At 35.1% G+C, this 22,993-nt stretch overlaps 1 protein-coding gene across 2 annotated transcripts in view; it reads left to right on the forward strand.

Moving 5' to 3' along the window:
* Positions 1–22,993, forward strand: part of LOC140752960 (protein tiptop) — a 316,120-nt gene that overhangs the window by 13,360 nt on the left and 279,767 nt on the right. For both annotated transcript variants that reach the window (XM_073087276.1, XM_073087277.1), the window contains exon 2: positions 22,678–22,718. The gene's annotated coding sequence lies outside the window, so the exon portion shown is untranslated. The remainder of the gene's footprint in view (positions 1–22,677; positions 22,719–22,993) is intronic.

Genomic DNA, 22,993 nt, shown 5'->3' on the forward strand with positions numbered 1-22,993 from the left:
TTGACGATTTATGCGTTGCGCTCCACACTCCACTCATTCGGAATTTTACTGCCTTGTCGTTACCCCGAACAAGTTATTTTTTTCAACAATAAATTTATTGGACGTTTGTCAATATATATTATATAGTCGGACCTCAACTTATCTAGATAATCGTTCTTTTGAGAAGTAGCATAGGCTATTAGCATAATTAGTTATTGCAAATTTGAGATCCATTTCCGGTGACACGTCAATCAAATTGTTATTTAAGTGATTCAATTTGATCCAGTTTTCGTATGTGTCGCCGGCTTAATAGCTCGGTCTTGTACTTCATTCAAATTGTGTAATACTGCTTAACTTTAAAAAATCTGTCAGATATAGTTTAGTGGTAAGAATTGGTTCTCTTGCACTAGAGTTCGAGGGTAGAATCCCAAGAAAGAAGTATTAATTTGTTATACATATGCTTAATATCTATTTAAGGAAAACTTTGTGACGAAAAGTTTGTCTGAGAGTAATCTAAAAAAATATGTTTTCGCTAGTTCTGTATGTCAAGAAAGGAAAAAATAATTTGTATTAAGTAATCATGAGATGTAAAGTTGTAAATCTATTAGGTCGTATAATGTGACGTTGTGTTTCAAATTTGGGCAATATATATTTGGGCAGAATATATTTGGGCAAGTTTTAGCTATTGTTACAAAAGATAACAATATTTGTGATATAGTTACTATTTATATAATTGTCTATGGCTCAAGGCACTGCCAAAATTAGAAATGTTAGTATGATAAAATAAAACTTGTCCAAAACATCTTACCATTATAGGTCCATGCACTAACACTAACTACGTACAGCAACTATATAATTAAAAAATACACCGGTCGAGCCGGGAATTGAATCCAGCATCACGCTAGTATGTAGTTCCAGCACGACTATGCTATTCGGTGTTGTATTAACATACACAAAAGCCGCTATAAATCCAAACGATTCATTAAATTTAATAATCGTCCAGGTGCTTTCAATCAAGTATTGCGGCTTTGATCGATAAAACAGTTTTAGACAGCTGCCAAATATTTGCATACGCGATATTTTATTGAATGTTTTATGATAATTCAAGCTGCTTCGCGACGATTGATAACTTAAACAAAATCGGCCGAATCAAAGAGCGCGGAGGCATCAATTGATATGTTCCTTTTGCGCCTTTGATCTGTCGTAATCATAGAGGAATATGCTAAACTAAACATACGATTTTGATCTGAATTAGTGCAATAAAACTCAAAGAAAAACGGAACGACATGAATGTAGCAACAGCACCATTGTTGATGGGGTAAACGCGGCCGTCGCGCACCCGATTCTGCGCCTTAACGACTCGATGATAGAATAATTGGCTAGATTTGATCGGAATAGATATTTTGGTGGTACTTTGATCTCGATCGGCCGTAAATCCGTTGGATAATGTTTGTTGAATCGGATCATGTGTTTGAGAATGGCAAGTAAGTGTTTGTTTTCTATCATCCGGCCAAATGTGTTGTTGGATTCGCTAGGTGCGTGTTTTGACAGGCTCAGTCGTTCGCGGCCGGCAATAATACTGTCTTCGGTCCATGTGCGCCCAAATTAGGCTTCTCTTGATTTATATGGGAAGTGAAGGAATGTTTAGGGAGCCCTTTGTTCCGCGATAGAGATGTAAATAGTAACTTTCAGTGTAAACTCATTTTGACGTTGGACGTTTTATTTATTATCAGATCACGGGAGTTAGATAGATTGCGTATTTCCATTAGTTTTCTGCTACGAAGTGTAGTGATAAATTACATTGTGAAGAAAATGTGTAAATCAATCATTTTAGTTTTTGAACACTAAAATATACATTTATAAGTAGTCAACTATAGTAAATAATTAGAAATATGATATCTTACTGGTACTTATGATTTGTTGAGTTATGAGTGTGTAATAATTTTAATTATTGTAATAATGTCACAAATATTATTTGCATATAGCATTGTAGGGTTTGACGTCCAAATTTAGATTAACATACTTGATAGATAATTCACTATAGCAGATTTTTTTAACGATTTTGACGTGCAGTTTGCCAAGGTTCCTATTTACTCGCAGCTTCAATGACCTATAGCAGGTAGCACAGGTATGGCTGACGTAATTATAATTATAAATATTGGCAATTCTATTTCGCTTTAGTTATACCTACGTCTATACTCTATAACATACAATAAAATTTAGACATTAGACAAAAAAGTTTTAATCGTAAAAAAAAGTCAATTCCCATCAAAGCATCTGCGGCGTGCCAGTTACAAACGTCTACCGAAACAAAAAACATTTTTAATTCCCCTTCATCCCGTGCGCAAGGCGCTGGGACTAAATCAATATGATATGACAGTTACGGTCAATTTATGGCCCCTGGTTAATTACGAACGGGGGAGGGGCTCGTCTAATGACTTGTGAAGAAGCGTGCGTTGCTGCGTTATTGTTGTATGATACGATATTTGGTGCGTTTACCCTAGGTTTGCCTTTTGAATTTACATCATATATACCTTTTTGTTGTTGTAGATCATCATTGATAAGACAATATGAACTTGAAAATCTTACTTAAGCTAAATAACTTGAATCACTAAATATTGTAATCCTAAATAATCGTACTTTGATTTACACCTCTTTCCAATTTATGACTGTAGCAGTATATAAACATTATGAATTAAAATCGTCATTGAAAAAAGTTCAGGGTACCAATCTTTCTAAGTCTTCTAATCCGCATTGCGTGGTGAACCATGGTCGATTATTTTTATTCAGCGAGGAAATCCCGAGGAAATTGATGTTAAAACAAATTATGGTAAACTTATTGAAAAAAGGAATCTGTTATAAAGATTGTCCAATAACTAGTACCAAATATTCGTACGACAATACCCAAACACCGAATACGTACATAAAATAGATTATTGATGGACAAAAAGCTTTAATTCACACATACCAACATTCGATTCGGTTGATTGATATACTGAGTGATTGACGGCCGATACTGCGCACCGCATTATTTCATATTTGCTTTTGGAGAGCTGATGTTAAAGCGAACAAAATATTTATTTAATTTAATAAGTTGGAACGTACTTTCTGCTGTCTTTGTACATGAGTGGTCACTACCGGTCATGACTGTTGTAGTATATTCCATAAAATAGAACTAATTCGATGGTTTGAGGATTAATTTGTAATACTGCGTAGTAACTTTAACCATAACATTAAAACCATAAGCCTGCTTTCTCAACGCAGTAGGCACCTACTAAGTGGAAGCTGTCCAAAGATCCAAAGGTCTACGACTACGTTATAGTGACATCACAGGCGGCAAAACGTATTACTTTCTTCAATAAGTTATATAAAGCAATATGAAGATTTTTTACGTTTCCCTTTGTGGGATCCGGGGGCTAAGTGACTAAAGGAGATGAAATCTTTTAGATACTAAGACTAGGTAGAAATTAAAGTGCCCGTCTGTGATTGCAGAATTAACGACACATTTAATTTGAATACACGATACGAGAGTATAAAATTTATTTTAAGCTCTTATCTGCATGTCTGTACGGACTTATCTGACCGATTCCATTTTGATAACAGGGTAGCAATTCATAAAAATAATATAGATTTGTTTTATTTATAGAGAAATGTAATATAAAATAAAACGCTTAATAAAACGCTTTCTACATTCAATGAAAAGATATTGCCATTGTAACTAGCACTTTATCAACAAGAACAGCTTTCCCTTGCAATAATACGAAAATTACGTCCTTTACCTTAAACTTATTTACAGTTAATGAGGATAGAGGGCGCTACCATACACGGAAGTTATCAATAAAAATTAATTATCAAATAAACTGTATTATTTAATTCTGCATTTACCAATATGGTTTAATAGAACATTCAGGAACAAAATAGTTTAATTCGCGCACGTCGATATTCATTCGGCTGATTGAGTGACAGCTGACAATACCACGTGGTATGCTGCTTTATACTATTGTACTGATTTTATTCTTCATTACTTGTTTGAAACAAGAGCGCAATAAAACCTGCGTTTTGTATAGCAATACGAGTAAGAGCATAAGAATAAATAGGATTTACTTGTCTGTAATCAAAATAAATGCCATTTATAGTATTGTTGTATTTGTAAGCGTGTTAAGAAATTACTTAGAAAATTCTTAGACTTGCTTAAATTTCTCTGTATCGACAAACTAACTCATTCGTTTTAGTAATAAATTTTAAAATGGGTGATAATGAGGTACTCCTTTTTATTACATAGTTAAAGGTTAGCCAGCGTCAGGTGCTTAGTAATTCATCTCGGTTGAACTCCTATATAGCCCCTATTTCTTCTCAAATTGTCAACTCTATACAGAGGTTCTTTTAGTAACCTCTGTATAGGGTTGACAAGTTAAATCTAGGAGATAGAGAACGTCTTCTTTCTTAGAGGTTACTATTCTGTTGGAAGCACTAACTTCACCATTTACCTATTAAATTATTTTAGTCCAAACACATCGGTAATTTTTACACGCTTTTTATTAGCTTCACCTGTATGTTTGTATGTTTGTTTGTATGTTTGTTTGTATGTTTGTAACCGACTTCTTTGGGCGCGATTTTGACCCACTTTAAACGGCCAGATTTCGTTCAAACTTTGTAGATTTATTGAGGACCGATGACAATACACTAATTTGATAAAATTATTATCATAAAAGCGTGTTTTTTAGTTTTTTGAACTATATTTATTCATATTCAGACGAATTACGTAACAAAGAACATTCCAGAACAAAACCACCAAATCGTTCAGTCACTCACACATGGACATTCGATTGATATAATGATTGATTGACAGCCGACACAGACACGTAGGTCGAATTCGCGTCCAAATTGAAATTAATTATAAGTTGTATTGCGGTTCGCGAGGCAAATTGTGGCAACACTAGATATCGTAGAGAATGGATGAAATGATTTTAAGTTAAATTTGTTATGTAATATTTTTTTGGTACATTTAAACTCTTTAAGGGGAAATATTAAGGGTGAAATTTAAAAAAGTGCGCTGACCGACACTTGAAAACAAGTGGTTCAGTGACCTTTAAGCGCGATGTCCATACAAACATAGAATTTACAAAATTCATTAAAATTTTACGTTGCGAATATTGTTGTGCTATATTATAGGTAATACATATGTGATGGTTGTTACCCTTTTTTGTCTCTTGTCTCTACTGGACACGATCACTACGTAAAACAGCGGGAGGCATAGAGCCAGCTTGTGTAGTACAGACTTTCGGCATCAAAACATCAAAACAAGTAATTAGCGATAGCATCGCCCTCAAGGTGTGGGGTCACTAAATGTCATTGGAGTCATCCAGATCCTTAAACCGATCTTATCTTAGATCCTTGATAGATCCACTGATAATATTACCACGCGAAACGACATTCACAGTACAATCGACTCTACTAAACGTATCATAAGGTTGACTAAATTAGTAGTAGATGGTGCAATATAAAATATGCAGTGTAATTATATCGAATCAGGCTGGCTGTCCGTTTGCCTGTCAATCAAACGAGACGTGGCAGTGATGCGGATCGATCGAGCGCTGTCTGTATGGATTGAAAAGTTTATTAACTCGAGTAAAGAATGGCGCTCGGATATGAGATGTAATTTGCGATTAACATTCTGATACTGGACTGCCTGGGATGTGAGATTGAGATCGGTGAAACAGGTGCGGTTTTCGTATGGTTAGGTTAGTATGTTTGTGACGTTAGTGGCTATATGGACACAGACTGATAAATTTGTTTGTTTGTTTTATATTTAAAGCGTGTTTCATCTATATCTGAATTAATTCACTTATGATTGTATTGACATATGCTACTTACGTATTGTAACTTACGTAGTGTTGAGTAAGTATAATGTGTGTATCAAAAATGTTTGATCTGAGCAGAGCATTATTTAATGAATATTATTATTGAAATAACAACAATTTATATAAGTCAATGTATTCGAATTTCTAAAAGCCAAGTATTTTAATACGATCGCAGTTATTTATGAATGAATAATATTTATAAACGTTAACAATAGTTTAAAAGATGTTAGGATCGAATACTTTAATTTTTTTTATATTGGTGCTTAACTATGAAGAACGTAGCATCTGCAGCCTGACAAGCCAATATACGGTATTGCTTGTTTCTAACAAGCACACGATAGATAATAAGCAGACATTCGACAGCCGCCTTCATAAGTGAACTTTACCCCAGCGATGAGAATGTTGACATTACCATTTCAAATTCATCACTGAGCTATGTACAGGGCCGGATTTAGGAGAGCAAGTGGGACTACTGTTTGAAGTCTCCACAAGAGCGTGACCCCGATATTAGAGAAAAAAACATCCAACTTTCCAAAGGTCGAAACTCATAAGATTTTTTTCATACGGTATATTTTTTTTACAAACTGTGCTTATATTATTTTATTCTTTAGCAGTTAAAAGGCACGAAAAATACTTCCTTTTAATTCCTAAAATAATTAAGGTTTTCACTCCTTGGTTGTCCAAGGGCCCACACGTCTAAATCCGGCCCTGGCAACGTATGTTCACCGCACTTCGCGATTAACTTTGTTTAGCTTGTAATTACACTGTTCGCTCCTTATACGGCGACGAAATCGTTGGCGGGCACTTACAGCCTACGAGACGGGGGCGACGCGATCTGTCGCAGCATTGCAACTTGAATTATGGCATGCTTCAGTATGAAGCAAGCTGTAAAACTGATGAAATCGAAATCTTTCATAGTATTTGTGTTAATAAATTTTACAGAGCATTCTCATTGCTCATATCTATAAATTTCATATCAGTACCATTTTAGTTCATCCACCGTTAATGAATTTAGGATAGAGTTATGTACGGATGCTTCTTTGTAATAATAGATTCATAATCATGTCTCCATCCATATCGTTGAAAGCCATTTTGGAATTTTTAGTCTCTTAACGTCTATGTCAAGATCTGTAATACTACAGACATTCATGTTGGTCTGTTCATTATATTTATTAAAATAGAAATGACTACACTAACCAACTTTGTGAAGCAAAATATTTTTTATAAGCTACACATTGCCGTAAACTGTGTACCTTTATTTCCTTGTGTACTTGTTTAATTCAATTATACAAATTGTGGCCTCATATGATATGCAAGCATCACATTATACGATTATAATAAAAATCGAAAAATTGCATTAAGTCGTATGCACTAAAGGTGAGTACAGTGAGTTGGCATTGTCAATTTTGTTTTATGGCGTATCGACAGTGGAAATAATTGCATTGTTGACCTTTCCCCATGCAAATGGAGCCCTGTCTCCATGCCCCACGGTTTGAATTTCAATGGGGCTCAACCGGTATGCAAAATGCTAGACATCTGTCCGATTCGTGCTAGCCATACCTATTGCTTCTGTCAACTAAAGACGACAGTCGCGTGTAGATGTTTGAAGCGTGTCGTTAATAATAAGTGATTAGTGTTCTGGGTAGTCCAAGCCATAATGAGCTCTAAGCACGATTTCCCATTGCGGCATTTTATTTTTATCTGATGCTCGTTTGTATGGTTTCGCGATGTCAGCTTTCTACTATTACTAAAACGTCTTGGAACGTCATACGATCACAATGTAAATAAACGGTTATTGTCACATTCTTGTCTCGTCGTAAGGATGACGCAATTAGCATATTGCCTTTTAAATTACATTGTTATGAATGTTAAATAAACTTGCGGTAAGCACATAGCACATAAGGATATTTAAGATGGCTGACTATGGTTTAGCTAATACCTACTATGGATAAGCACACACATGTAAGGTATACAAAGATATATTATGACTCTTCTGCCTTACTTCTCGACTCTTCTGTGAATTAAAATGTTTCTCTAAAAATCATTCCAGTTGTTTAGTCTATTGGCGACTCTTAACTCTAACTTAACTTAATATCGACCTGTGATATTGAAGTCTCGTGTGGCGCAGGTGACACCATATTATTATCCATATGACACGCAAGATGATCCTGGTTCGACACTAAGACTTAGTCAGGCAAAAATCTTGGGTAAAAATCATTTTTTGTTTTTATTCAGAGCCTAGGTGTTTGAGCATTGCTCTTTGAGTGTTAATGGCACCGTTTGTGTAATTTACTTAAAAATACTATCTTACCATAACTACCTATTTTGTTGAAGACGGAAGTTCCATCCGCCTTAAACTTTCTTCAAACTTGGAAATTGTAGAATGATTTTTCTTTCGAGACATAAAATTGCTTCTCAATTGATGTAGTAAAATTGCTCGTGAATAGGTTCAGAAACCTAAACATACCAAAAATTAAACCATGACTATTTTGCGGTGATGTAAATATAATATGGAAAATGTAGCCTAGGTACTTAATATCAGGTAGGAGGATTTTTGTTTCAAAATTCCTGAAACGCTGTCAGCATTGTCCAAACGTCGAAAATTGAAAAAAAGTTAATCAAAACGAAAACTGTTTTGTTCAAACCGAATATCAAAATATTCGTATTTGTTATCTATCAGTATTATGGAATTTTACACGACTATCTCGATTGAGTTTCCTGTCAAAGCATGTCAAAACAGCGCAACGTCGGACCGGGAATTTCAGGAATTTTGAAACTGCGGGAGCGACAGCGAAATTAACTATTTTCATTGGATAGCCAAATTTCAGAATGCGATGCGCTCAATAGGCGGCCCTTACTGTTGGTTTGCGAATGGACCGCGGGATTTCTTTCGAGTTTTATATGAATTTTAATAATTTATTGCTATTTAAAAATCAATTTCTAATTGGTATTGATAACCCTTAGCTCTAACCCGTAGGGAGCACCTTATACGCGTATTATTACCTCTTACTTTCGTATTATGTAAGAACGATAGATCTAAATAAGAATAAATAATTAATTACTAATACTTGCTTGACCGCAGAATTGTTTGTGCCTCGAATTTGAACCCGGTTACACCAGAGCTTTTTTGTCGGCTTATCTCACAATGTCGGAACATATGACTCATAGTAGGATTTATTCCTCAGGAATCAAACCCGGAACATACTGTATGTGTAACTACCAACTTAATTACACTATTCGGATCTTCACTATGAACTTAATTACATTGTCAGTAGTGATTTATACGAGACATACAATATTAAGTAGTAGTAAAACAAAATTATTCAACCAGGTAGTAGTAGAAATAAACCGGTTATGGGAAGGAAAAATGTAATCCACGAAATTACTAATTGGTAATAAGACGTTATGTCAACCGTCAATCAATCCGGAATGTTAGTGTGAAGCGAGACGAACGATTTTATTTGAAAAGTCCTCTTTAACCCTGTATTAATCTGTTTGAGGTGAACCGTGTCCGTAGTACCAGCGGCCGTCCACACACAATATCAGCCGTCAATCAGATTGCCAAACGGCCATTCGGCTATCCGCGCAATTTGCCCAACGGTTAGTTACCGCGATGTTAATTTACTGACGTGGATCTATAAAGAACTAGATTAACCGAAAATATATTAATTGAAAACGCGCTACTATATGTACACGTATATGAAAACCACAGACATGTTAATACGAATACGTCTGAATGAGTGCAAAACATATGTAATATTTTATAGGAAATAAGTATCAAACAAGAGCTGTCAGAATAGGTACTGCTGCCATTTGACACCAGCAGTCAACCCCTGATAAGATTGGATCCTATCTGAAATCGGCTATAGATGCATTGCTGCAGGAGTTTTCCTCGTGTAAGTGTGTTCCTTGCCACATGTTTTAAACCAGCTCACAACAGCGCCTAACACATGCTATAAGACAAAATATGCAGAAATAGAAGTGTTGGACTTTGGGGGTGCCAATGGAATCGAACCAGTGTATAATGTAACACGGGTTCTTCATTGTTCATAAGTGGATTGAGCAGGAACATTAGAGTTTTCCTTTTCCTTTTTTATATCCCGAGTTGTATAAAATATTACAAACGTAATTAGGTACATAGACTTATCGGGAAAATTTAGTTAGTTAAAGAATTTAGTTAGTTAGTCGTGACCATATTCATTTGCGATTTTACGATGCACGAAAGCAACTTTTTCAAAGACGACTCAGTTTTTTAATCAAGATTTTTATTCTGTAAAGTCAGTAATCAGTCAGCCAGGCAGCCAGTAGGCCACACAACCACCCGGCCACGCGGCAATACTCGCAATTTGCCGAACAGTAGTTGCCGATTGCTAATTTACCGTGCGGAAAATTTGTAGCTCCCAAACAAATAAATAGAAACCGTTTGATTTAATTCAGCGACCGGCTGAAAGGTTTTCAATTAATTTCTTTAAATTTTTCATTCGCGTCGTGTATTTTGGTCTTGATTTACTTTTGCTTGTATGCTGAAATACATTTTAAATATAGAATTGACCACAGTTTTTTATGTGTAAGGAGATTTTTGCGGTGGGGCAGCGTGTTGTAGTATGTTCCAAGTGTCTCCCCAGTTGATCTTTGATCCCCAGTTAGATCAGTTAAGCTTTGGGGTTAGAAGTAGTACATAAAAAGGCTGTTTAAAATACGGCTGTAAAGTTCCTGTGACCTGCTATGGTAGTCAATGCTAAAACAATTACCAAAGTAAGCGAACTGCGTGTCAAACACCCGCAAGAGCATAAAACGACACACAATAAAATTATGAGTTGCATATCAATAAAGATTCTCACGCAACCTGTTTGTGGTTCACGGCGGTGCTGGTCGTCGTGACGGTCCAGATCTGGTTTATGCAATGCATTTGACCTTTGCGATTACTGGTCCCTGCCCGTGACTTTGTTCGTGAAAAGTGCAGAACTTACCATATTAGCTATTTCTTTATCACCACTTTTTGCTGTATTACGAAGTTACATCTATTTATTCGTCGTAAATGACGTAATAAATAGATTTAATTGGAAAATATTTATAGAAGATTATAATTATTTTTGGTTTGTATAGTAGGCTTTATTTTTTCCCTTGTGATTCGCAAGGTGTTATATTTTGCTTCGTTTTATTTCATATGATTTGAAATGGTGTCAAGTTAGTAGTAATTTATTGGAAGTTTGTTGTATTTTTCCATAGATGCATATCTATGAACGACTAATTTGAATATCAATTTAGGTTTTAAAGGTAATTTTAGGTTTTAAAAGTAATAGTTAATGTCGTTTATTTTTTTTTGTGAATTAATGAAAAAATAAAATAATAATATACTACCCTAAAAATCAGTAAAAATAACCACACTTGACGTCTATTCGATAACCAAACAGTTAATTTTATCGGTCAGCTGAAATCAATCAGCGAGTTTTTCAAACCGCCTAATCCAATTGATCTGATTGCTCGATTGGCCGCGTGGTGGCCGTGGCCATCAAACCACCGTCCATTTAACAAGATTGATCCTCTCAATACAGATTTATGGAAATGTCCTGACAAATTGTTTAGGAAACCTATTTTTGTGGCTTTTTTGCGCTGTTCATGAATTGCGGAGTTGGATTGGTAGAATTATTTTGAGAATTAGTGAAGAAGTGGAAACAATTTTCTAAATTGAAATAGTTAGCGCGTGTGGCAGGCGATGAATATTGACGGAAGGTATTCATTAAAAATATATATATACGTGTCGAATAGATAACCTCTCATTATGTTCCTTTGGGAAGTCGGTTAAAAAGCGTAGGATGTAGTTATTGAAAACGTATTTATTTCTCCTAACCTTGTAATCATTATTAAAATTGTACTTGATTTAATTCCTGTATATTGTCGAATAAGTATAGATTTTGGTTGTGATATCTTAGACCATTTATTTGACTTAATCACATAATAAAACACTTGGACTCATTGGAGACGACGGCACGACACCAATGAAATAATCGGTGCATAGCGCACATGTTTTCATTTAATACAAATGAGGATCTCAGCTGCATATCATTAATTGCTTCCTGGAGCAGATTCAGGAAATGGTGTGCGCCTGCGCAGCTATCTTCCATCGTTTATCCTGGTACTAATAGCCGTGTTTCTCGCTATCGCACGGAGCACTCCGATTTGTCATTCGCTTGGTATTCATTAATTTACATATTGATGGCCGATGAGTTGACGAAACGGCAGTGAGTAAGCGGTGAGATTGCTATGAGAGCGGTGACAAGTTGTCGCGATATGTGGACATTCTGTAGGACTACCATGAGTTTACAAAAGTATTACTCGCTAGCGACTGCGTAAAATAAATGTATGAAAAATTGTACAGCGCCTCTGGTGGTTACTCGTAGGACTAAAATCCGTAGTGACGTAACTCGATACGTAAAAAACCTATCGAAATCAAATCGCTAGCGAATGTCATTATGATCTATTGCCATACAAATTCGGTCCCATGAGTCATTAATTTGACAGACGTTGTCAAGAATAACCGTAACGATAGTAGTTATGTTATTCACTAGCAAAATGACAATAGTTTTCTATTTAACATTTCTATAGTGGCGTTTCTATGCCAACTCATGGTAATGCTACTGCTCTGCTTCCAACATGCGTGGAAACTATGATGCTTTAAATCCTTAACATATTGCGTTCGATAGGGTTCTGATAAAGTTGGAATTGAAAATTAAAATGAATGGGTCTATTTGATAAGAGTAAACGGTATATCGAAATATAATACGATTTGTTTTTTAATAACGCAAAACCTCATCTTTACCTAAAATGGTACTTAAAGTTTATTCTTACAGAATTTTAAATAACTTGGGATAAAAATTATTTGTATTTTAATAGATACCCAAAAAACAACCTTCTTTAGGTTTGTATTTCGCGTTTTTATTTAATAGAGTAGGTACATTTTGAAAAATAATAATACAGCTAACTGGAAGACATGTAGTGAATTTACAAAAACGAAATTTATATTAAATGTTCAATACAACGAAAATTACACAGCTTACTTCACCTCTTCTGTAATCGATATGTAATATTCACCCTAATAGTACGATGAGTCGCTATTTAAAGATATAAGTTTTTATACCCATACAAATAATCCGATATCACGGACCTCAGTTTTGTGGTTTAAACGACCTTCATTTATTAGTGATAACTTGCAGTTTATTGAGATATGTGACATGTGAAACGCACTACTCCCAATCTGCCAGCGACATGAACGCTAAACTCAAATGTTTACGAGCACGGATCTTCATTAGTTTTTATAATCCTCATTATGTTTCGACGATCTCAAATCGAATCGTCACAGGACAGTATTAAATTTTTGATGCCTTCAACGAAAATAAACTAATGGTTGTTATCTGTGTTGAAATTTAAGATTTTGTTAGCCCATAACACGTTTTGTCACATTCATATGAAACGGCATCTGATTTCAAGAAATATATTTAATGCTGTGATTACATGCTTACTTTTAGGAACATACCTACTTATAACAATTATGATACACCAAGTTCATTCAAATACCTACGCATAATTATGCAGACACAAAATTACTTTTTTACTACGCTTTTATTAGCTTGCGCTGTATGTATGTATGTAACGGAATCTTTGAACTCGATTTGTAGCCACTGAAAAGTCCGATTAACTTAAAATTTTGAACAATTATCAAAAACTGATGACAATACACGATTATCATAATTTTATGCCATTCTCCTCATCAGGGTCGTCAGGAATCAGGATTAACGATTTTCCTTGTGTGATTTTAGCGTGGTTTTTAGTTTTTAAACTATGTATAATTGGAACACAATTATCAAAACTAGAAAAAAATTATAAAACTAAAAATCTTGACTGCTTAATAATATAGTCTATGTTACTTCCAAAATTTAGACAAGAACATTTCATACTTTTTTGTTAAGGCTGCAAGACCTGCCAAAGAAAGAGACAAACCTAACTATATAAGAACGCTCGAACAACATTACTCTCCGCAGTGGGGCAATGAGTGAAATACAATAGTTTAACAGCATTCCAGTAGAGTCCTATTCGTTATCATGATCACGATACCGTTAATTACGAAGCGCGATGGTATCGGCCCGCATCGTGTCATAACAACGCGTTTTGTTTGTGGTGACCCTGCTTTCTACCTTTATATATTTACATCGTTATCTACCTATTAAGTAATCCCACTGCTGGGCACTGGTTTCAGTACGAAGATGGAAGTGGTAGTCTACCGCGCTGGTAGAGTGGTTCTTAGAATTCATGCACTTTGGAGGATTTCGCTGGATTCGACTTCATTGTGGGAGTTATAACCATGGGTTATACTTTCAACCAGTCGGTTTTTTTTTACTTTAATGGTATTTCTCTGGTTTTAGATATCACTCCTGACGTTTTAATTTTACCAAGTTCTCAAAAATTAGAGCTGTGTGGGATTTTGGCCCCAAGACTCCCTTAAGAGACTTTAAGAGGATTCATCTATTTTTATTTTATCAATTATTACGATAAATATCTGATTATTAAATTTCAAAATAATATTAATTATTAGAATAGATATTATGTTTTAGAATTGCAAGCGTAGCCGCTGGCAAACGTTTGGCTTTGTAAATAAATACATGGTAATTTAATATTTCCAATGATGATTTGTATCGCGTATTTAATTTGTAGATTATGTAAATTTTCTATTAATTTGAAATTTAACGTCTTTCCCGATCGTGCTCTTGTAATCGAATAAGAAGATACGAGTTACCGGTCAGCCACTTGCTTCACCATCGACCAATAACTAATGTTAGTAAAATATCAATAAGAATTAGAATCTCTGTAACTAAATTAGAATCTTGATTAAGATAATGATAAGACTTCAAATAAAGATATGTGGATTTGACTCGTCTACAGTAGGTAGGTAGTAGGTAAACTTTATTTAACCACATATTCTCTCGACAAGATCCTGCTTGCCTGGAAGAAATCGCTTGGTTGCGATTAGATCGTTTTTTATACATATTTTATTCAAAATAGGTACCTCCCTATTTTATTGATTTATGCATGCGTATGATAAAGTTTCTAAATATTAATCGCCTATAGTTTACCCGTTCTCAATGAGACTCGTTCATTATCGCTTATGATGAGTTTGTGTCGATTTCCGGCCGGTTGTTTACGACATCTAGTTCGATATATTATTTATGTGTGGCATTAATGGCTTACAAATACAAATTAACTTCAGCAGCTGTTTGTCTAATAAGTCATAAAATTTTAAAATAGGACTACTGGCCACCCGCGTCATCAGTTAGCTGAATTTATCGGCTTCCTAACAATGCCTCGGGCTTTTGAATGTATTTTTCGATTTTGATATTTTTATATTTCCTTTTTTAATTTTACCTACGCATGAAGAATATATTTTATTTTAAATATCTATTTACGAGTGTTGAATATTTTATTGTAATATATAATTTGGCGAACCATTTCGTTATATAGTGCTGTCCACGCTGCTTTTTATGTTGATTGGTATCTGTGGTGCTTTATATAAGATCAAAGATTTGTTTTTTAAAGTGTTGCCAGATATAATATTATTAATTAATATATATTTGTGTATTTATTAATATATATTGTGTATTCAATATATTTTTCCTCTTGTTGTTTGTCTGTAAATTTACAAAACTTCAGTAATTATTATATAAAATGTAGTTAAATTAGGCATACATTAGGTGTATCTATTATTTGTATTGTATGTTATATTTGTGATCTGTATTATATAATGATTGTAATTAAAATTACCTTAATCGTTTTTTTTTTTTCAAATTAACTTAATATGAGAGCAGTAATAATAATACGACTTAAGGTAACAAAAGTTAAAAGTCAGTTCATACAAATTAGTTTGTAAATAATAAGTTACGCAAATTATTAAATGGGCACACTTAACCTCAAATCCACTTCAACATTTCACAAAGTACTACGAAACAGTCCTATCTAAAGGGTTGCTAATATCGAACATCTGCCCCACCAGGGCAGGGCGCAAGTCCCGGAAGGGTGGTGTCGCTGACTCAGCACATTCCGGGGTTCTCGCATCAACGAGTTTTGAGATGAGGAGACAAATTCCTTGATTACGATTTTTAATTATATTCGTTGAGCGTTGATTGGGTATGTCATTATGAATTGTATTTTGTTGACTGTGTGATTGACTGTGATAGTACCAGCGTTAACTTATTTCTGCTGTTTTGGAATTTTGTTGTGTTTTAGTTTAAAGGTCATGAAGAAATAAACTTAGTAATCGTTAACGCTGCATTCTATTCTACATATCCCGGTGTTTTATTTATTTTAATACACCATTAGAACCAGATCATAACAATGCAGATATAGTTGTTTTAAAGTATGAACGTGTTGTTGTACCTATTTGTAGAGTACCATAGTTCAATTCTACATCGATTGAAGTAGAGAATCATTTTGGAAACAGTTTACGATGTGATTAAAATTGCGTCACTCGCCAGATGGCATCTCCGATCATATTCTCAGGCAACCGAAAAACATCTCGAAGCCAATATTCGCATAAAAAATGGTCCGTCGAAGGCGTCAAAGCAAACGCCGTCGTCACCTCTCGTCAATAGAGCGCGCAGAATGGATCAAGCGGCAATACATCTTGCGCCGTAAGGGTCCATTTTCCAGCTTCCCTTCTCCAAACAACATCATTTGTTACTCTCCCAATGTTATTTTTCTCTGATGAAAGCTCGTGTTAATAAAATCGCACTTCATCGCTTTTTGTCGATCATCGTCACTTAGCCGCGCTGCTTGATACGTCGGCTGCCCACGCGTTCGGCGAAAGTGGGATAAGTCTACTAATTTATCTGTACATTATATAGTTAAGAAATATAGATACAAATGTCGGGCATTGTATTATAATAACAAAAAAATGCTTGAAAACGTTTATTTATCTTCGGATTTTAAGCTCCTTTCTATCCTGTAGGTAGGTCAATTGGCCCTGTGCATTTTAATTATTTTAAAAATGTTGCCTAAGGAATGCCTAAAAAATCTGTGCCTGTAAGGATCACAGTACAACTTAGTTATCATTTTTTTGTTTAATAATATAATTTCAGTAAATTACAGTTGCAGGTTACCCGGTATTTTTCATTAATTTGTTTATTCTAACCCTCCCTGTTTTTCTGAATATTTCATTATTCAAATTTTATTTTTTGTAAGTGTTTTAAACAGGATCATAGGTACTTTATTGCAATCATAGTCACCCTAACGTTCAACAGGGCCCTTATTTCGCAAGTCATGTGCCGGCGACACCACGTGGCGTTCCCGGCCCGACTTTGATTCGCCCTTGGGTGCACCTGGGTATCGGAGTACTACGGGATTACATTACTATTGTTTGTGATTTGTCTAATAGCATGTATATAAATCGGTAGTTTTTATAATATACGAGTAAGAAGGAGTATGCAGTCCATCTGATGGTAAGTGGCTACTGCCGCCCATGGAAATCTGTAATGAACCCTAACTAAATTAAGGATCTTACCTGAGTCACAGATGCACAGAAAGGTACCCCTGAGGATTTAGAACGTCTCTATAAATATGTCTCAAACCCAAACTGTTCTGCTTCTGCTGCTGAAGGTTACTGTTCTTAGGTAGAAAAATACTATTTTTATTAAGGTGTGCCAGTTGTGCTTCTGGCAATTCTTTACGTTCTTACGGAATACGAATTCTAAAAATTAGAGATGGCCATAGTCGGATTCAAAGGTAGAGTAGACGGTATATGTATGATGTGTTCCCTCGTCATGTTTTCGTGTACTTATCAGACACACGTAAAATTAGGGGTGCATGGCCATGCGACGTAATCAAACCCTAACATCTGAGTGGACAAAATGTACATCATTCAATCATTACTACTCCAGCGGACCTTGACCTCAACATTAAAAAATCAAAAATAATTATAGTTCCGTTCCTAAGTTCTTTTATGCGTTTGACGTTCAATTTCGGACGCTCTTCATTTCAACAAAAAGAGATCCTCCGTCATCCGTTAAAAAACACATAACAGCCGAGAAAGTTTTCAAAGTTGAACATTTCGATTATCGTCAAAAACAATCGGTGGGCAAACAATGGCGGAAGTCAATAACTTATCGTCTAGGTAAATCCATCTAGCGAAGAACCGTTCGCTTCGTTCTATTTAATTAGGCTCTCCTAAAATCGTGAAACGGGCGATCGGCGCTCACAAAAGATAAATTTGTTGTATCCATCGATTACGATAGAGATTTCTTTGCGGCTAACAAAGCGTTTTCGTATCAAATCACACAATTAGAAGTGATCGGCTGTATGCCCGTCGGCCGCTTTGTCGGCGTGCTTGTCATTGCGATAACTCCGTTCCGCTTGGGGCCGCTGTCGACGCTTTTTGGTGCTGACGGAATTCATTTTTTATGATTTTCATCATTTTGATTGACGTATACTACTTTTAAAACATTTTTGCAATGATAGGTACATTAATATTAGACAAGTGGTAACGTAGATTATTCACATGAAGGTTTATTAGCTAAATGCAAGTTCTAGACAATATTGTCGATCTCTAAAATTTTTAATTTTTATATGAACTGAATATTTATAATATAAAACAATTTATGTTATTAATGGAACGTTTAAAAACCCTTCAATCGGTTCTAGGACTAGTCTATTACAAATGTACCTATGTCATAGTGAGGTAGAGTGGAAATATAAAAGTTATTTTTAAACTCAAACGAATAATTTTATATATTTTTTATTTATTGTGTTTCCTTTTCGTATTCAATACAGAACAATTTTCAGATTGAGTCTTTAATGTCATTTTTGTTGTTGATTACAATTAAACCACCTGTTGCTCCGGTGTGACGGGCACCAAGTGGAAGTGCCGTTGTTGTCATCAGTCGGACACAGAGTCAAAGGAGACTGATCGACGTCGTGACGCGCGTTTCTGTCCGTTTGTTGAACTGAACCAAACAATCCGATCACAGTACCAAAGATAGAAACATTATTTAACTTCACCGAACTCTATAGGATGGCTTGAGGCGGGTTTAATTGTGGGAGGGAAACGCCACGTGTATTTACTATTTACTAAAAAAAAAGCTTAGCTGCCCACTTTTGTTTTTTTTAATGAAATTTCAAACGAACATATAGTTCATCTGATTGTATGTGGTCCCTGTTGCCCATACACATCTGAGGCATTCCCTGAGCGCTATGATATGGAGCTCTTCAAGAAGGCTGCAAAAAGAGCTCTCATTCAAAGTCGGCGATGCATTGAAGACTCCTCTGGTGTTGCAAATGTCCATAGGCGACAGTGACTGCTTTCCATCAGGTAGCCCGTCTGCCTTATAATTAGGTATAACTATAAAAAACATCTGAAAGTAATTCCATGTAGAATAAACGTTCTGCTTGAAGACGTGAGGGTTTCCACAGGTGCGGCGAAGTATGCGTCGTGAACGTCTGTCTATCTCCATTCAAACCAAAACGCATCAGCGTTTAGCACTGCTGGTGTTAACCAGACATAAGTAGTAGACATAAGTAGAGTCTTAACTCGGAATGTAGAGTCGAGACCACCAAACTGGCCCAATGCATTATGCTACACATAAATAATAGAGCATATTTGTTTCATGTCCAACATTTTTATTTTGACATTTACGAGTGTTCACATTTTAGGTGAACATCCTGTCTTAAGCTATGAATGAATTTGAATTAATTAACTAAATCCATATTATTATTTTATTAACGAATTTGTTTGATTTTCCAGTCAGCCAGTCGTAAAGAGTGGTCAAAGATGCATTTATAAAAACTGTACCTATTATATAACTGATATATTTTTTTGAGAATGATAGTAGGTAATACTAAATGTGCCAGTAATTACATACTACTATAACATGCTACGACTGAACTTGTCTAAATGTGAGTTGCCCTCGCGCGAGATCGAGTTGAGAATGAAATATTCGTACCTTTGAAAGATTTTTGTTTCACAAAATCGTCAGTCAGAAAATACCCCTCATGTTCCACGGTAATGTTATCATAAAAACACGAGGCCAACATTTTTTATGGCAAAATTGAATGTAAGTAAACTACTCCCATTTGACCATTTATTGGCTTATACTTTAGATTTTAAACGTGTAGAACGGTGGAATTTGGACTTAAAAAATATACCTAGTTCTTAAGTAAGCAACTTAAGAACTAGGTATATTTTTTAAGTCCAAATGTTATCGAAAGAGGATGTCAATTTTCTAGCAAATATCTGTCTCAACATGTTAATTAAGGATGCTCAATAAATTATTCTAATTAACTTAATTAATATTGCATCGACTCGCTTTTGGTCACGCTTGTAATGGCTCTAATTAATGTAAGTCATTTGACTTAATAGTTTTATATTATGATGCATTTCTGGCTTACAGTTTCATGATATAAATTTCCTAAAATGATGATTTATAGTACAAAATGTAAATGTTAATTATTACTGTGTAATTTGTGGAATAAAAAAAATAAAAGGACACAGAGCGGCGGTGGCGTCGAAGTTTCGTTTGGTACGACTAGGGAAGCTCCACTGAAATATCTATTTCCAAAGAGAAGCAGTTCTTGCGTTTGTGTGGATGGTGGCTGATTAACATATGAGATGAAGATCTTAGTTACGACTAATAATGCATCTGTGATTGACTTGGTAAAACTTCCGTTCTACATTGAGGTGTCCATGGGCGGAAGTAAGATTTTGCTGTGTAAAAATTGCAATTTGATCAAGTACTTTTCAAATTTTTAGACACATTTTCGCGGAAGTACATTTTAATAAATCCTACTTACTTTCTTTATTTCTTTTTACATTCGATCTCAAACATGCAGATATTTTTAATCAAAACAAAAAGTTACTGACATCACTGCTAAACTTAAACTGGTCATTTCAATACTGCGCGGGCGCATGCACCTATTTACATAAAGATGATTTATCGTCGAAACATTTCGGTTATTTACGGCCCGAATAACATTTATGACCGCTGCCGGGATCGAACCCCGACCGATTGAGATTTCAGGGAACGTCGGCGATTAATTTGGAACTTGAAATGATATTAATGTTCTTGGAACTTTGCAAGTTAAGCGTAAATGCAGACATTACTTCTTTATTAATTGAAATGAAATGTTTAGTTTACAATTAATACGCACTTAATTAAATGGTTCAGTGAATGTAGGATTAAATTATTAAATAAATAAAAAGTGCACGAAGAATATTTCCTTCTTATATTCATTCTATTTATCATTTTCATTTTTACAAATAGATTGAATTCAAAATCAAATTGTTGTTGCGCGTTAATTATGATCCCATAACTGGTTTATGTAATTTTAACATAACTTATTACGAATTACAGTTGCAATCAATCAGTTACGATTTACGCCAACTTTATACAAAACTAAACCACAAATATTTGCCATCATTTTACGACGTTGCCGGCGTCTGGCTAAAAATTAATTAAACCCATTCCCAATACCAATCTTACTTTAATTAGTCACGTGTTCGATGAGTTATGGCTTATTGGAGCTGTGTATTGGCTGCCAGTTGTAAATTTTCTCAAAGTAAACAGGGCCGCCATCTTTGAATAGAATAATTAATGCGCGCTTGAGTATTTGAGGTGAGGTGTGCGTGATTTAAGAACATGAGTGTATGTATATTCTAATTTAAGTCGGTACTGTTTTAAAATCTTGCAATGTAAACAAACTGATGACTTAAGAGCTAAAAGTCGGGTTAGCGCTGAAAATCATCGAAACTAGAAATCCTACAAGAGGAACAGTACTAAAGTGGCTTGCTTGTCACTTGCGCAAGTAATAGACTGGAAAAAAACAATACCGTTTTCTGAATTAATTAAAGGAAACCAAAATGTTTACCTTATTGCGTATATTCTGCGGTCATATTTTTCGAGCTATGTCTGTTCTTATTCTTTGTCACGCCTTATAACCCAAACGATCTAAATTGTGGATGTGACAGGATACATTACTTCTCTATCCAGTTAATTATTTTTAAGTAGTCGGGTTTTTCGTTTTTACCATAAATTAAAAAAAAATAATAAATCCTGTATAAAAAATAATAAATGGCAAATCTCCCGAGCGGCTAGGTGATTAAATGTGGGAAGCGGCAGTTCCTACTCCACTAGTATTGGTCAGGATTTGCATATGACTGAAATGTTTAGAAACTATCGATAGCGTGTTTAAGAACCGTGTGGCGCCTTCTCTTGTCATCTACAAAAAGTCGTCAATAATATTGAATTTGCAGACCGTCGCTTCAAAGACATTTAAACGAGTAGATTGCGAAGAATCGCATAAAATTTATAATGATCGTCCTGATTCCGATGCGGATGATTTGTAAAGATTATGAGTTGACTTTACGACGCCATAATTGATGGAGTCCTCTCACGAAACTAACTGCATCTGACTGTTAATACTTACTCAGTATTTATTTACTGGAACCAGGAATCTTACTTTCTCCGCGAATTCCAATTGATGGGATGGATGGCGCCGGTTTTAATGTTTTTATAACAGTTGTCTTGTAAGAAAGCATCAGAGGAATATAACATTACATATGTGGTGATTGACCAGTATACTTCCTTGATATTAAGTGGTTGCTGCTGCTTATGCTGCATCTGTAGTCACGCAAAATAAGGTCGGAGTCTGTTTTGGGCGTGCGCCATAATGTGTATTTCTAGTTTTCTACCCCTAAGTAATAAGTTAGAACGCTCTGCGTAAGGTATACATTCTCCGTATAATATGTTTTGATAACTACCAAGTATTATTATGGTATTTTGATATTATTTTCTTCTTTCAGTTTTTGATCCGGTGGCTGTCATGGAATAATTTTGGACCAATGTAAGTACCTTAAACCATTTAATAATATTCTCCTTTATGGTGTCCATGGGCCTTAAATATATTTGGGCTACAAGCTAAATATACAGTATTTGTATCCATTAACATAGATCACCTTCGTGGTGTAGCGATAACCATACCGAATTGAAACTACGTTGGTGGTTCGATTTCTGGTTTAACCAATATATTAATGAACACGATCACTTATAAATAAATCGAGAAACCTATGTATTTAAACATGGGCCAACAGGATAGACTAGATACTATTGTACGTATTT

The sequence above is a fragment of the Epargyreus clarus genome, unplaced genomic scaffold, assembly GCF_041222505.1.
Source record: "Epargyreus clarus isolate Ecla_fem2 unplaced genomic scaffold, WU_Ecla_fem_2.2 ptg000026l, whole genome shotgun sequence".
In the NCBI taxonomy this organism is placed as follows: Eukaryota; Metazoa; Arthropoda; class Insecta; order Lepidoptera; family Hesperiidae; genus Epargyreus; species Epargyreus clarus.